At 47.5% G+C, this 15708-nt stretch overlaps 2 protein-coding genes across 9 annotated transcripts in view; both read right to left on the reverse strand.

Annotated features, from left to right (window-relative positions):
- The window catches only part of LOC138578543 (immunoglobulin kappa light chain-like), a 491642-nt gene that overhangs the window by 128660 nt on the left and 347274 nt on the right, over nucleotides 1–15708 (reverse strand). The window lies entirely within an intron of this gene.
- Nucleotides 1319–15708, reverse strand: part of LOC138578512 (uncharacterized) — a 61657-nt gene continuing 47267 nt past the window's right edge. The window contains exons 2-4 of one of the 3 annotated variants that reach the window (XR_011303989.1): nucleotides 7028–7152; nucleotides 6730–6866; nucleotides 1319–3693 (exon numbers count right to left, since the gene is read on the reverse strand). The gene's annotated coding sequence lies outside the window, so the exon portion shown is untranslated. Of the gene's footprint in view, nucleotides 3694–3713; nucleotides 6619–6729; nucleotides 6867–7027; nucleotides 7153–15708 lie in introns of those variants that run through there. The other 2 variants (XR_011303990.1, XR_011303991.1) reach the window with 2 other exon arrangements.

Raw genomic sequence — 15708 nt, forward strand, 5'->3', positions numbered from 1 at the left:
ATTGACACTACAGAAAACTATACTAAAAGTTGACTAACCGTTACTTAAAAGAACAGGTGAGCTGATTCAACAAGCAAAGTAAAAAGTGGAGAGCTGGCGATATCCGTTGTTGATCTCACTGATGTTTTCTTGGTAACTTGGTAAGTGTTAATAAAGGCTTACAGAAGTGGGTGCGTATGTGAATGTCTGAAGTGTTCGTTCACACCCACCAGGCCTTTATGACAATGTTTGACCTCCTCAATTTCGCCAGTGCAGCCCCCTTGTGAGCGCACGGCCTCATCCGCAAACTGCCATTGATAGCACAGGGGAATGGATATGGATGAGGCGAGCGCAATAGGCCCGGAACACAGTCAAAGGACACACAGAAATGTAGATTGAAGGGTCGGGGTCTTCAAAGGGGAGTCTGGAGACACTTGGTCTGGGGTGGCCATGTAGATAAGGATCCCCATGCAAAAGAACCCTTTGGGGTGTACATGGTATTCAGCACCTTGAGCCTTCCCATCCTCCCAGCCCCCTTGCAATCGCATGGCCACAGGTGCGAACTGCCATTGATAGTGGATGGGGATGGATGTGGATGAGGCAAGCACAATAGATCTAGAACACAGTCAAAGGGCCTCATTACGACTCAGGCGGTAAGGGTTTTACGGCGGCGTAAACAGCGCCGACCCTTACCGCCTGAGTACGAGGTCCCTTAGCGCCATGGCGGACTTAACACCTGCTTTTAGCAGGTGTTAAAATCCATGGCGCTAAGGGACCATGGAGTTAATTACGCCACCGTAATTTACGGTGGCGTAATTAACGCCTTCCCCACTCCCATTATGCCCTATGGGGCAAAATGGGAATGGGGAAGGGAAAATGGGAAAATGGGGATTTACCGCCCCGCCAAGGTTGGAATGGGGCGGTAAGTCCGCCTACCACCATGGCGTAAACATAGTTTACGCCATGGTGGTAAAGTCACGGCCCAGGCGGTAACTTACCGCCTGGGTCGTAATGAGGCCCAAAGGACACAGAGATATGTAAATTGCAGGGACAGGGTCTTCAAAGGGGAATGTGGAGACGCTGAGTCTGGGGTTAACATGTGGATAAGGGTCACCATGCAAAAGAACCCTTTGAGGTGTACATGGTATTCTGCACCTTGAGCATTCCCATCCTCCCAGTCCCTATGCGAGTGCATGCCCACAGGTGCACACTGTCATTGATAGCTGAGGGGTGATGTAGGTGGATGAAGGGAGCGTGATAGGCCAGTAAACTTGTTAAAGCACACCAATCTTTTACGATACTCTTAGATGTTGTGGATGTACAAAAAATGTCTAACAACTTTTCAGATTAAGTAATTGTTTATTTTATGTATTTAGTTTGCTAAAGTGGATAGCAACGACACTACAAATTATACTGCTGTGGTCTAGGCACTGCCTGTCTAAATCCACAGTATTGCCCATGGTCACCGGGGAATTCATCACAAATGGCTTGAACCAAACAGGCAGGTATTACTTGTTGAACACAAATTCCCAGTCTTCCATGAATCCACCATGTAAAGGCATGATATGCCACAAGTCTGAACCACCTGTGTAAGAGATACAGAAATCGTTTACTTGAACAAACCCAATAAATGATTTTTTTTCTTTGCAATACCTTGTAAAATGTAATGCATTGTTATGCTTTAAAAGGTACCTTTTCGTAGAAAGTACTGACAGTACATGTGGTTTCCAGCAGGGATCAATTAGAAATGTGAACACATACTCTAGCAAAAACTGTTTGAGAGATATTTCAAAGTGAAAGAAACGTAATTGTTCGGACGATACATCTAAAGATGAACTCTTTGGTTTCAGATTAGAATGAGTAATTCATTCAGTTTACAGAAATATTCTTTCGTAATTGATCCATCAAAGTCATATTGATGTAGGGGAACAACATATTATGTTAGCCATCTCGGTCGTCAAAAACACAATATATATATAATGAACTTACTTGTTACTTGGATTAAAACGGCGAACTGTATCTCGAAGTTTGTGCATAAGGACTATCATCATTCGCAACACTTATCTTGTAAGGCAGGTGGCCCTGAAGTCATGCAACTCGGTAACTCATAGTGGTGATGTGTCTGCTTCGGTAATGTAGGCCAAGCAGCCATACTTTTCTCGGCAGCAGCAGTTCTCCAACACAATGGGCGTAAGCTCACAACGATGGAAGGTTGTCATTGCCTAGTCTTGCGCAGAGGCAGCACAAACTCCTGCCTCCCCATTGGATCTTGGCACCTGGGAGTGTAAATACCACAGACCACCATAACCCACCTGGGAAAGAGGGTTTGGGTCCGTGCAATGGATTGGTAAGTGTAACAGGGTTACCAGAAAGAGGGTTAGGCAGAGGTAATGGGTTGGTAGGGGTATTTGGGGAAAACCATGCTCTTCGGTTCTGTTGCTTCTTGTCAGGTTGTTGATCTCTGCCCACTTACACCATTCATACACATCACAATGAGGACCCAGATCCGAGAACCTTGCTAGTGCCTACTTTTCCCTGTGGGCCTATGAAGTACCTGAGTGCCTAACACTCTGACATTACACCATGCCAGTGTAGTGCGACAACATTTGCATTGGGTTTTCACAAACAGTTTACACCCTCCAGTGTACTGATATTAGCATTGCATTGCATCAAACAATTTACACCCCACAGAGCACAAGCATCAACTATTCAGCATATCCTCACGCTGCTTCTGATGTTGATTTGTGTACAGGTCTGCATCAACATATTACAAACGTATTAACACAATTTAGCAACGAGTTGTCTTCTCTGCTCGCTACCGCCTGAGTGTCCATCTCCAATGTGGGTAATTCCCCTAGAAAACAAATACATCAATGAGAGTGCACAGCGGAAGCGGCCCCTAACTTCTGACAAGCGGTGCTGCCTTTTGTCACACATTCGTTCTGTCAGCCGCTGTGCCAGTGGCCGTTAGATCCCTGGATTTTTATGCAGCCAGTAAGTCGTCTCATTATGAGGCCACTAGTAGTATATTGTATGGCCATCAACTCACCCTGGTTCAATCGTGACTGAAATGCCTTTCCCATAGGTTCCCAATCCGGTGAAATGTCTTTCCCAAAGTTCGGTTACCAAACGCGCATTCGTTATAGCTGAAGCAGAGCGCTTGCGCACATAATCAAAGAAACGTGCACTTATCTGGGAATGGGAGCAGGGCGTACAGGGATTACAGGCGGGACATGGCTCTGCAATGGTTTGCCTGCCGGAGCTCCTCTGGAACACAACTAGTCAGCTGAAAAGCTTTAGCGCGAGCAAGGTCTTGCGGGCGTGGATTGCGCATGCGTGTTTGCAAGGCAGTGCCTCCGGCTGTGCTGGAAGGCTCAAGCTCACACGGGCCTTCTTTGAAATACAGGTCTGGAGTGTTCCCTGCCCTTTTTCTGCAATAAAAACAAATTAGTCTTCTGGTATAGCTGGTTCTGAGTTTCTTTTTGTCCTTATAGAGTGTAGTAATCCTGCCAAAGCCTCCAGCCACATGTCTTTTCTTGACACAGGTACACCAGGTAGACACGTGTTCCATGCGACTGGGTTCAGGTTCCGGTAATTGATCCTCATGACTTTCATCTAATTCCACATCGTCTTGAGTTTTTTCACTTTCAAGGATTTCCTCCTTATCAGAATATTCAGGCTTGTACGGGTAGGGCTGACTTGTTTCCCTAGTTCCTGAATAGTGAAGAAGCACAGAATCAACAGTGAATTAAATAAAAACGTTTTTGTTTGTATACAGTAAAGAATGGAGTTTCCCCCATAGCATTGCATGTCAAAGAAAGACAAGAGAAGAAACAGCCATGTTACGAAAACAAATTGTGAAAAAAACAAGATAAATAGGCTCATACTTCAAAAGTTTGCAAGGACACATGTTTAAAAATGTTTTAGTATAGATATTTGTACATAATGTAAATAATGAAAAGTGAATACTGATATATTTCCTTTTAGGCAGTGTAAGTACCTATTCTCAGTGCGTAGCATGTGGCAAATAACTGAACAGAGCAGAAACAAGTCAGGGAAGCTCGACATTAAATACATTGACACGAAGGAAAAAGAGACTCCAACATTGTGTCATTAGAAAGGGTTTCTTTACACTTGTCGAGGAACAAAGCGTCTTGACTTTACCATGGAGACACGTCAATAGATTGCGCACAGAGGACTCCTTGCCCCTGCACTTAGATTCTAATTTTCTTGTTTTTCTTCTTTCTTCCAGTTCTCTGTCCTGAACCTTGCTCACTTTGACTTCCTTTTTTCCCCTGGATATTTCTGTTACAATTCTTGTCTTCACTTGTGCCTTGTGTAACGCCTTTGTTCAGATTTTGGCTGCTGGGTTTCCAGCAGGCAATCTCTGCCCCTTTCCTTTTTCGCATTTCAGTAGTGTACCTTGTGTCATTGTTAATAGTGCGCTGGTTCCTGTTTCAGGAAGCAGTCATTGTTCATTTCCTGCTGGACCGTTACAGTCTTCAGTCTTGTGAGTACTGTTACCTTGTTCGTGCCCTAGGGTCCAGACACTGACACCAACTGCTGTTGCTCGTTTCAATGAGCATTTAGAGTGCGGCCCTGTAATAACCTGATCAGAAGGCTGGAGTTTCCCCGGTTCGGTGGGAAACTCTTCCCCCATTCTGCGTACACCCCAAGATGGAATCTAACGTGTTTTGTTTTACTTATACTCCCTGCCTCTTTCTGTTCACTGCCTCTGTTGCCTATCCTTTCTTGTCTGCAGGACTCCTTGTACTCCTGCTTCTTGTGTACTTTTCTCCCTTTGGCTTTATGGGCACGTTTCTACCTGCAAGCCCCTTTGACCGTTTCTTCAGCAAAGATCTCATTCCACAACAGAATTTTCCCTCCCAACAGTGGGCTGTTGAAGTACACACCCAGTCAAGGCCAAATCAGCATCATGAGCATGTGACATCCACATATAAAATGTCAATGCCACATTGTCTGCCATACCCAACTCTAATACCATGTTACATTTTAAATCTTTTTACCTTTTTGGCAGAATACAATATGTCAGTGCCTTCCTGGAGGGATGATCATAATTACAATTTAGCTACCTGACCATGTACTGAAAGCCTACATTTTCCACAAAAGACAATGACTGGCAGTCTAGAGCAACCATCAGAACCTGCCACGTCCACCTATGCATCCTAAAACAAATATTTCCATACCTCACTTCCCCCCCAAAAATTCTCAGCTATACTGGCCATTATCATCTCCCGCCTGGACTACGCCAACTCCCTTTATCTCTGTGTCCCAGCTTGCCAGATAAGGAAACTTCAATGTATACAAAATGCGGCAGGCAGGCTGCTCCTCGCCCCCTTGTCCAGAGAACACATCACCCCCGTATTCAGAATCCTGCACTGGCTCCAAGTTAGCCTAAGAGCAACCTTCAAAGTCATATGCATCACACACAGAGCTCTGCATCATTCGGGACCTGTGTTTATTTAGAACAAAATCATCCACTAAAAGCCTGCCAAGCCTGCCAGAAACCTCCGATCTGGCTCAGCTCTCCTCCTGGCTATCCCACCGCACCACTCCACTAGAGTTGGTGGCTTGGGTTACTATATCTTTGTGCCCACCATCTGGAACACTCTTTCTCTACACATCTGCTTCACTGAAAACTACCTCTGATTAACGCAAAGTATATGAACTATATGCCCAGGCAGATTTGTCTGCTTTTGTGGCATCTTCAACCTATTTGTCTCCATATACCTGACGGTGCCAACTGTGTTTGCAGTGGCCTGGTCCATAGACACTACATACACCCATCATGACCCTGATGTCCCCCAAGCACCACTAGCTGATTTACAGCACTCTCACATGTAATGTCACAGGATTCATGAAAGCATAAAGATAAATAGATGTACCCTTGCTAGTGAACAATACTCAAGGTAATAATTGGGGTGGACCAGTTCAAGTATTAAAGCTGGTCCAAAAACTTGTTTTAGTAAAGTGGTTGGTTGCTAAATAGCAGATCCAATCGGGGGGTCAAAAAACATGTACAAACCATTCACTGTGTTCAGAAATACATAAATGCAAAAAACAGAGATTTATTTTCTCATACGGACTAACACATAGTGCATAGATTTTTTTTAAAAACAGTGCTGTAGAGTACAGCATACATGTGCAAAAACAATACTAGTTCATAATGACATCACTTAACAAAAAACAAAAAAATGTGATATATACAACCAGATAAACATAAAATCCTGTATGATTAGTATACAGATAGGTTTCAATAATTTCATTATTGTTTGACAATATACATGTTGATATAGGTGAATAAGTGTTTTCTAAATAAATCCAAAGTAAACAACTTGAGAGAGACAGGAGGGGCTAAATGGCTTCCCAAATCTCATTAAATTTCCTAATTTATGGGTAATTCCTTTTTATAGTTAATATTTCTTCCAATTATGACAATAAACGTTCCAGGGTCTTGGGGAAAACAAGATATCTTTTTAGGCCAACGTGGCAGAGACTGAAGATACAGAATCTGGTACAAAGAGGGAACAAACAAACAAGTGTTCCCAGTTCGAATCACGTTTCGGCGGATTTGCATCAAATTGCGTCCGCCTTCATCAGGGCTCCGTAGGGGCGACCCTGTAATGTATATAGAGAGAACTCCAGTGAGTATAATTGTGAGGTGCCAATACTCAGTAGAGCATAGTAAAACATAAAACACGTTCTCAAAACACCATGCTGGCAGCTTACCTGCCGGTGCTTTAGATCCCAAGTACTCGGTTCTGAATCACAGAGGGGCCAGCGGCTGAGCATTAGGTTATCCTCCGGTTTGGTCCTGCTGGGAGATGTGGACCCTTGCAGTGGAGGATAAGCTCTACATCATGGTGCTGTGTAGAGGGTAAAAGCAGAGAGACAGGGTTTTACATGAGAAACAGGTGCCTAGACCACATTGCTTGTGGTGGAGAAACATGAAGGCAGTGCATAGACAGGAAATTCAATTTCACAGTAATGCTACAAGAATATATTTAAAGGCGAAAAGGCGGGGTACCTGCTGAACAAGTAAGGATGATTCACTGCAGGGAGAGAGGGTTGGACGTGCTAGTAATATTATTCCTCTTTACTTCGAAACAGCCAACAGATTGCTGTAATCGGTTCCTGGAAAGGTCAGGGTAACTAGGGAGTCGAAAGGAAGGAAAAGAGAGGAAAACATGAATGAACTGGGCAGTCATTGTAAGCCTATAGTAATCTGGCTGCAAAACATTAATCTATGTGATTGTAGAGAGTGACAGTTAAAGGGGTGGTACGGGTGAAGAGATATAAAGAACTCCCGTGAGGGTACACTGTCAAGAGATTAGTGTGGACATGTGTAGATGGCACAGATAGCATTAGTAGTGTGTCGAAAGTAAGAAGTAGTCCACCATACAAATAGACACTGACCACGCGGTGCCGTCATATAGTTCGTGGCAAGAAGAAATTGTAGTTGATTCGTGTTATAGTGACCCCCGGTGTGCGTTAGATTTCATCTGCAAGCGTATCACGGAGGCGGGTAAAATACCTTTCGTAGGACGAGCACCCGTGTATGTCTCCACATCAGGTAGCGTACCGGCTAGCTGGGGTAGGCTGCTGCTCAGCGTACTCAGGACGACCATGAGCGCTGTGAGCCAAGGTCTAAATGACCGCGTCCTTAGCAACCGCGCGTGCGTGAAGCGGGTAGCTCCAGTGCGCAGGCCAATCCCGTGAGACCAGGAAGTGATGTACGGTCGGAGTGCGGCCGCACACTTTTCCGTCTGATTGTTTAATCAATCGCCATAGCGACCCGTGCAAAGCACGGGTCTGAAGCCTTTGAAACGCTGCGTACGGAGACAGTCTGGTGCTCATCCCACATGTCGGGTAGGTACGGATCAGCAGAAAGAAATCTTGTACACATATGTATGTATCTAAGTATGACCTAGATTGTGGAGTGTGCACGTTGTACCCAATCAGAGGATTGGGGATGACAATTGATTTTTAGCTCCAAAGCGCGGGCCAATCCCGTGAGACCAGGAAGTACTGTGCGGTCAGAGTGCTGACGCGCGCTTTTCGGTCTGATTGTTTAGTCAATCGCCATGGCGACCCGTGCAAAGCACGGGTCTGCAGCCTTTGAAACGCCGCATGCGGAGAGGGTCCGGTGCTCATCCCACGTATCGGGTAGGTACGGATCAGCGGAAAAGAAATCTTATACTCGTATGTATGTATCTAAGTATGACCTAGGTTGTGGAGTGCGCATGTTGTACCCAATCAGGGACCAAAAGGTGGATGGGGCAACTGGGGCTGTTGTCAGCATATGGCTTGTGGTGACGGCATATGCTAGACCGCGTGCTGGTTGTTGGAGCACATATCACATAGTTGCACATGACCAAGGAAGCATTATCGGTAGTCCGGGTTGGTAAGCCTCATCAGCTCAATACTTTAAATCAGAGGCTGAAAGGTCTTGTTTAAACCATGGTGGTATGTGTCTAGGCGATGGATCCACCTAGACTCTTTTTTCAAAAGGCTGTGTTGAATATAAGGCCCACCCTTGACTCTTTCCACCACCCACCACATGATGTCATTGGGGGTGTGATGCATGGTAAGGTAATGTTCCACTAGGGGGGCTGTCAGAGTTTTGCATCTGATTTTTGAACGGTGTTCTGAGATGCGGGTACTGACTGTCCGGGTGGTCTGGCCTATGTATCTAAGTCCACATGGGCACTCAATACAGTAAATGACATTTTGACTTTTACAGTTGGAGAGATCTCTAAGGGTCCATTCTATGACAAGACTGGAGGCGAGCATTATGCTTCAACTTCTTTAATTTACTACTCTTCACAGCAGTTTCAACAAACTCAAAACTATAACAAAACACTGAAAACAGTCTGAACAGACTTTTTCCTCCTTGAACTACAATCCCCATAGTCTCTGTAGTCCATCATACTCCTGCTCAGCTATGACCATATCCTGTCCCTGAGGTCCTCCTCTTCTTTTACTGCTCTTCAAGCAGATAAGTGACTTTCTGTTTACCTCTTAGCTAATGTGGATTTGATTAGCATTAGCGTAGGATTTAGGTTATATGAGGGGTTTCAGGTGCCTCCACGACAAGTTTACACGGAGTGTGTAGGGTTTAGTGACAGTAATTGCAGGGTTTTAATACGTGGTAAGATGTGTTAGGCTGAACTTCATTTCAGGTCAGGAACACCGCATTCGCGTGACTTTGTAGAGCGACCTTATCAGCTGCTTCGTAGCAGCATTGGGAGCTCCGGCGACCACCAGCCCCGTGCTGCACTACTGGCACTCGAGGGGTGTCCGCCGGGCCCTGGAGCTCCCCGAGCCTCCCTTCACCCCAGCGGGGAGCGGACACGCTACAGCGGGCCCCCTCCCTTGTGGAGGAGGAGCCGAGCGTCGAGCACTACGAGCCCTCGCAGAGGGCCAGGAGGATTCCCCCCCACCCTTGGGGGGGCGGAGCTTGCAAAGCGCTGAGCTGCGTCGCTTTCACTACGCGACGCGGCTGCAGCAAGAAGAGCTCGCACGATCGGTGCGTTACAAGGCTCCGTGAGCTGAGAACCCTGACTTCCCCTCGCGCGCGTGAAGCGCCCAGCGAGCGTGGGCCTGCATAACCTCAGAAGAGGCAGCAGGAGCGAGAACTTCCCGGAATAATTGAAAAAAAAAAAAAAAAAAAAACCTTTTGATTGAAGTGGACAGTGCCAGCGAGCTACCTACAGCTGGCTTATAGAACCTAAAGACCCACAAGCCGCCACAGGCATGGTACATTAGACGAGTCCGGTGCAGCCACATAAAAAAATAAAAATAAAAAAAAAATTAAAAAAAATTTAAGTATAAGAGTAATATCTGGAGACTTGGAAAGGGTCTCGGAGGAGCATCTATCAGGAAGTGGGCAGCAAAAGACACCTGCACGCAGGTATTAAGGCACGCAGCACCCCTTATCATGTCTGAATATGAGTGGAGTGAGGAGGAGCAGCCCCTAGACTTGGCTGCAAGTTTCAAGGAGGTGCTGGGGAATTCCCTGATAGATGCGGTGGCTCAAGGGGTGAGACCCTTACAGGAGAGGCTAGAGACACTGGAAGCGATGCTTCATCAGCCTAAGGAGAGCACCAAGACGACTCGCAGCTTGCCCATGGAACCCTCTGGAGCAGGGTCTAAGGGGAGTATTCAGGCCCGCAAGAGGAAAGCCTCTGCAGACCCCCAGGGCCCAACGGATGGGGCAGGAGACAAGGCCCCGGAGGTCGCCGACGCCTTCGCGAAGCTTAAGAGAGCATATTTGCAGCGTCAGGCCGTGCCGGACCTCATGACCCCCTCTCCTGGGGAAGATAATGAAGGAGATGATGACCCAGGCTCGGAAGAAGAGCCAGAGGAAGAGGACTTGTCCCCTCAAGAGCCAGAGGAACCAGTCAAGGAGGAGTGGGCAACGCCCAGCGGGGGAAAGAAAGCCCGCAAAGAGAAGCACCTCAATGAGGAGCAAGATGATATGTTCGATCCGGACGCCATCAGAAATCCGAGATCTTCCGACTGGCAGCCTTCTCCAAGAGTGGCTCTGTACATGACAGCAAGGCTCAGAAAAGCTTTGGATAAGGAAGTCCGCCAGCGACTTCGAGCGGAATGCCCCAGGCCAGACTTACCGGGGAAGGTGGCGGAAGCCCCCGAATTGGATCCAAAGATGCTCACTTTTGTGTCGAAAACCAATAAGGACCCCCATAAAGGGATTGATAGGTCATGGAAGAGTTGCCAGGAGAAGGTCCTGGACTTAGCCGGTCCGCTCGCTAAGATCATGGACTTGGCTGAAAGAGCGAAGGATACAGGCGAGGAGGTGGATCCAGAGGCCCTAGCTGGATGGGCACAAAGGGCGGTTTGCCTCCTAGGTAACGCGAATTGCGCGATAGCCTCCGAGAGGAGAAGAGGATTGCTTCTGAAGATAGACTCGAAGCTCAGTGACCTAGCTTCCTATGAAGCCGGGGAGACAGCACAAGGTCTCTTGTTTGGTGAGACTTTCGGGAAGGAGATGGGCCGATTTGTAGGCACATACACGTCACTGGAGAAAGCGCAAGCATCCATCCGTAAGATCTTCCCGCAGAGAGTTTTTGCCGGGACCGGTCGTTACAGGGGTCGCTCGACCGGTCGCCAACAAGGAGGAAGAAGACCCCCGAATCACAGGGCCCAGTACTGGGAGAACAGGCAACAGGACACGTTCTTCCAGGCCAGAGGCCGTAATACCAGAGGGCGACGAGGAAGAGGCTTCGGACGAGGTCAGGGGTTCACACCAGGTAAGAGCGATAACCTACCCTCCAGTGGGAGGGAGAACAAAGATGTTCTGGGGAAGCTGGCGCGCGCTTTCCAGCGATGCCTGGATTTTGCAAACCGTCAGAGGTCTGCAGCTAGAGTTCATCCAAGACCCAGTGCAGACAAGAGCACCCCATCGCCAGCAGCTAGCAAAAGAGGAGCAAGCAGCCCTCAATACCGAATTGGAGCTCTTAGTGAGAAAGAGAGCCATAGAAAGATGCCCCGGGGTCCCAAGTTTTCTCAGCAACATGTTTCTCGTTCACAGGAAGGAGAAAGTACGCCCAGTAATAAATTTGAAGGAACTGAACGGATGGATAGTTTACCATCATTTCAAGATGGAAGGAATCCATCAGCTCAGAGACTCCCTGAGAGAAGGAGACTGGTGAACCAGGTTAGACCTAAAGGATGCCTACCTTACAGTCCCAGTACAGGAGCGGTTCAGGAGATTCCTGGCCTTTCGCTGGAAGGGACAATTTTGGCAATTCAGGACTATGCCATTCGGGCTTGCGTCAGCGCCTTGGGCGTTCACGAAGTTGATGAAACCAGTAGCCGCAGCCATCCGAGAAAAGGGAATTCGGCTGATCATATACTTGGACGATCTATTGCTTCTAGCGGAAGATCAAAAGGCACTGGAATATCAGACGCAGTGGGTTCTAGACCTCTTACAGTCACTAGGGTTCCTAGTGAACACAGAGAAGTCAGATACGAAGCCGGCGCAGAGGCTGGACTTTCTCGGCTTCATCCTGGACACGAAGAAAGCCACCCTGGAACTTCCGGCAAGGAAGATCCGAGATATCAAGAGAGAGATCAGAGCATGCCTAGGGAAGAGAGTTATATCTCTGAGGGTCCTAGCGAGGATTGTGGGCCTCCTGGCAGCCTCAATACAAGCTATTTTTCCAGGTCCCTTACACTATCGAGCTTTACAAAGATTGAAGATCAGACACCTGCAACAGGGGTTGAGATATCATCAATCGATACCGCTAGATCAGGAATCGGTCACGGAACTGGAATGGTGGTTGCAGAATATGGACGCCTGGAATGGGCGTGCCATATTCGGGGACCGGCCGGACCTCGTGATAGAGTCAGACGCCAGCCGTATAGGATGGGGAGCGCGATGCGGAGAGTTGCAAACTGGAGGGAGATGGAGCGCAGAGGAGCTGAACCTGCACATAAACTGCTTAGAGCTCCTAGCAGGCTCCTTCGCGATAAAGACATTCACGAGAGACAGAGTGAAGTCCTGCGTCCTACTAAAGATGGACAACATATCAGCAGTGCGTTACATAAACCACTTAGGAGGGACGAAGTCCAAGTTGCTGGCCGAGCTAGCGAAGGATTTTTGGCATTATTGCCTGAGGACGGGGACATCAGTGACAGCGGAGTACTTACCCGGAGCACTGAATGTGATAGCAGATTGGAACTCCCGGTACCTCACAGACTCCAGCGATTGGAAGCTAGATCCAGCAGTGTTTCAGATGCTGGTTCAGAAATGGGGCCCATTACACACGGATCTATTTGCGTCTCGGCTCAACGCCCAGATATCCAGCTACTTCAGCTGGAGACTAGACCCAGACGGGAGAGGTACGGACGCATTCTTGCAAGATTGGGCAGGCGGCACTCATTCCGCCTTCCCTCCGTTCATGATGCTGAGCAGAGTGCTGGCGAAGTGTCGGAGGGAGAGAGCAGAGCTAGTGCTGATAGCACCGTTGTGGAAAGCCCCGGTGTGGTTCCCGACGCTGATAGAGCGGTTAATAGATCTGCCAAGGATCCTCCCGGAAGGGGTACAATTGCTCACGGACCCAGCTGGGCAGTATCATCCTCTGAGAATGAAGAAGACACTCCCGCTCATCGCGTGCAGGATATCAGGAGACGATGGGAACTGCCAGGCATTTCGATGCAAGCAGCAGAACTTATTGCCGAATCCTGGGCTCCATCGACTCGGAGGAGCTACGACGCGGCTTGGGCCAGGTGGACGAGTTGGTGTAGCGGGAGAGGTTTTCATCCCATTTCTGCACCTATAGTGGCCATATTGAATTTTCTAGCACAACTGCTGCAAGATGGGAAAGCTTTCCGCACTATTGGAGTGTACAGATCAGCGATTTCCGCGGGTCACGTGCCGATTGAAGGGGCGCCAGCAGGTGAACATCCAGCAGTCTGTAGGCTCATTCGAGGAGCTAAGTTTAAAGCGCCACCGGTTCCCAGATATACAGTGCTATGGGACGTTACAAGAGTTTTGAAATTATTAGAGAGCTGGCCGGTGAATAGATTCTTGTCTCTCAAGCAGTTGTCAGGCAAATTGGCGATGCTGTTATGTCTCATATCCTGTAAGAGAGTGTCAGATGTTAGAGCCCTAGAAATTAATAGAAGGACCTTCGGACCAGAAGGAGTGACCTTCGTAGTGGTGCAAAGGACGAAATCAAGTACATCCACAGCGCACTATCCCTATTTCCCCAATAATGTCAAATGGTGCATAGCTAGTTGCATCAAGGAATATGAGGCCAGGACGGCAGACAATAGAGCGAGTAGTACTAGTCAGTTGTTGATAGCGCGTAGGAAGCCCTTTCAGGCGGTAAAGACAGCTACCATAGCGAGATGGGTCAGAGAAGTAATGCTAGCAGCAGGGATTGATTTACAGCAATTCGGTGCGCATTCAGTGAGGGGGGCCATGGCGTCCAAAGCATATAGGACGGGGGTTCCCTTGCAAGATATTATGGCAGCAGCAGACTGGGCGAATGAGCGCACATTTAGAGAATTTTATTTTAAACCAACGGAGAGTATGGCGAGTACAGTGTTGGGACAGCTTTTAACAAGCATAATGCTCGCCTCCAGTCTTGTCATAGAATAAAGATTACCCCTGCTAGCTGCGCAGGGAGTATTAATTCTATTAAAGACTAGGAGGCGAGCATTAAATTCCCACCCGAGAGATGTATTGTGCATATTATTGAATGATCGTATGTGGTAATAATATGAGGCTTGCAGCAATACATGGACACCTCCCTGATTTTCTGCTTTCTATTATTTCTAGGAGAGGAGCAGAAGAACAATTGAAGTGAGAGACTAGTAGAAGTCGTTGCCTGAGTAGAAGGAGTGCGACATTCTTTTGGAGTGGTTCAAGTTATTGCCGGTTGCAGGACTAAGTGTGGAGTTTTCACTGTGACTTTCAGAGCGAGTAAAAGAGAGGAGGAGCTCAGGGACAGGATATGGTCATAGCTGAGCAGGAGTATGATGGACTACAGAGACTATGGGGATTGTAGTTCAAGGAGGAAAAAGTCTGTTCAGACTGTTTTCAGTGTTTTGTTATAGTTTTGAGTTTGTTGAAACTGCTGTGAAGAGTAGTAAATTAAAGAAGTTGAAGCATAATGCTCGCCTCCTAGTCTTTAATAGAATTAATACTCCCTGCGCAGCTAGCAGGGGTAATCTTTATTGTCGTCCACCAATCGGAAAGGTTTTCATCTTCTTGGTGAATTTACAAGTGACACAATTGCCGCATGGATGATGACCCTGTAGGGGACGGAGTGTGCGAGAGCTGCCGTCCATTGAGTCATGTTGATAGAGGGAGTGAACCAGGTGTTCTTTTATATTTTTCGCACGTTTGTAAGCGAACCTCGGGGGCTACTCACCTGTTAGGTTCAGGCGTGCGATATGCCAATGTTCATTGACAATTTTCTTTAATTGTGCAGTGTGTGTGCCAAAGGTTACCACACATGTCATGCAATTCTCAATGGGCGGGGAATCTTCCTGCTCCGGATGGATGAGGTTGTCTCGATTAGAATTACGTGCCCGATTGAAGGGGCGCCAGCAGGTGAACATCCAGCAGTCTGTAGGCTCATTCGAGGAGCTAAGTTTAAAGCGCCACCGGTTCCCAGATATACAGTGCTATGGGACGTTACAAGAGTTTTGAAATTATTGGAGAGCTGGCCGGTGAATAGATTCTTGTCTCTCAAGCAGTTGTCAGGCAAATTGGCGATGCTGTTATGTCTCATATCCTGTAAGAGAGTGTCAGATGTTAGAGCCCTAGAAATTAATAGAAGGACCTTCGGACCAGAAGGAGTGACCTTCGTAGTGGTGCAAAGGACGAAATCAAGTACATCCACAGCGCACTATCCCTATTTCCCCAATAATGTCAAATGGTGCATAGCTAGTTGCATCAAGGAATATGAGGCCAGGACGGCAGACAATAGAGCGAGTAGTACTAGTCAGTTGTTGATAGCGCGTAGGAAGCCCTTTCAGGCGGTAAAGACAGCTACCATAGCGAGATGGGTCAGAGAAGTAATGCTAGCAGCAGGGATTGATTTACAGCAATTCGGTGCGCATTCAGTGAGGGGGGCCATGGCGTCCAAAGCATATAGGACGGGGGTTCCCTTGCAAGATATTATGGCAGCAGCAGACTGGGCGAATGAGCGCACATTTAGAGAATTTTAT

This window comes from Ambystoma mexicanum, chromosome 1p, assembly GCF_040938575.1.
Source record: "Ambystoma mexicanum isolate Mex_15411 chromosome 1p, UKY_AmexF1_1, whole genome shotgun sequence".
Classification (NCBI taxonomy): domain Eukaryota; kingdom Metazoa; phylum Chordata; class Amphibia; order Caudata; family Ambystomatidae; genus Ambystoma; species Ambystoma mexicanum.